Source organism: Mobula hypostoma, unplaced genomic scaffold, assembly GCF_963921235.1.
Source record: "Mobula hypostoma unplaced genomic scaffold, sMobHyp1.1 scaffold_62, whole genome shotgun sequence".
Classification (NCBI taxonomy): Eukaryota; Metazoa; Chordata; class Chondrichthyes; order Myliobatiformes; family Myliobatidae; genus Mobula; species Mobula hypostoma.
The window spans coordinates 109,039-110,404 of NW_026948193.1; positions in this window are offsets into that span (position 1 = coordinate 109,039).

Below are 1,366 nucleotides of genomic sequence, written 5' to 3' on the forward strand. Positions count from 1 at the left end.
CTGGGCAGCGTTTATGGTGGATGTTCTCAATGGTGGACAATTAGGTGCCGATAATCCGCTGGGCAGTTTTCACCACACAGTGGAGTGCTTTGTGGTCCGAAATGGGACAATTGCCATACAACACTGAGATGCAGTTGGTGAGTATGCTCTCAATGGTACAGCGGTAAAAGTCCGTCAGTACCCTGGGACAGAGGTGAGCTTTATTGATTCTCTGCAGGAAGTAAAGGCGCTGTTGCACCTTTTTGATCAGGATGGAGGAGTTCAGGGACCAGGTGAGATCCTCGGAAATGTGGACAGCAAGGAATTTGAAGCTTGATACATGCTCCACTGCAGCTCCGTTGTTGTAGATTGGGAGTGTGGCTCCTAGCATGCCTGAAGTCCACAATGATCTCCTTGGTCTTCTGGGTGTTAAGGGCCAGGTTGTTGTCGGCACACCATGCGGCCAGGTGCTGGACCTCGTCCCTGTAGGCCGTCGCGTCATCCCCTCTGATCAGGCCAACCACCATGTTGTCATCTGTGAACTTGATTATGGAGTTAGAACCATGTACAGGAACGCAGTCATAGGTGAAAAGGGAGTACAGAAGAGGGCTCAGCACACAGCCTTGAGGCACGCCGGTGTTCAGGGTGAGAGTGGAGGAGGAGAGGTTGTCTAACTTAACTGATTGGGGTCTGTTAGTCAGACAGTCCAAGGTCCAGTTGCAGAGGGATGAGCTGATACCAAGCTGGTGAAGTTTGATCAGCTTGAAGGGGCTTACAGAATTGAATGTCGAGCTAAAGTCAATGAACAGCATTCTGACGTAGGAGTTGGGGCTGTCCAGGTGGGTCAGGGCAGAGTGAAGTGCTGTGGAGATGGCGTCCTCTGTTGACCTGTTGGTGCGATCGGCAGATTGATGGGGGTCCAGGGTAGTGGGCAGACAGGATTTCAGATGTGATAGAACCAGTCTCTCAAAGCACTTTGCAATGATGGGAGTGAGTGCAACTGAGCAGAAATCATTCAGGCTCGTGGCAGTGGAATGCTTTGGCACTGGCATGATGATGGCGATCTTGAAGCTTGTGGGGACAAATCCCTGGGCCAGGGACAGATTAAAAATGTCCGTGAAGACCCCGGCCAACTGCCCTGCACAGACTCTGAGCACACGGCCAGGTATTCCATCCGGAGCAGCTGACTTACGTACATTCACCCTGCTCAGGGTGGCACTAACATCGGAGGTGGAAAGTGAGAGATGCAGTTCACCAGGTGGGAGATCCGTTTTGAGGGTGACCTCCTTGTTCTCTCGGTCAAAGCGAGTGTAGAAGTAATTGAGCTCATCAGGGAGGGAAGCAGAGCTGGAAGGGGGCACAGTACTGTAAACATAACTTTGCTGAA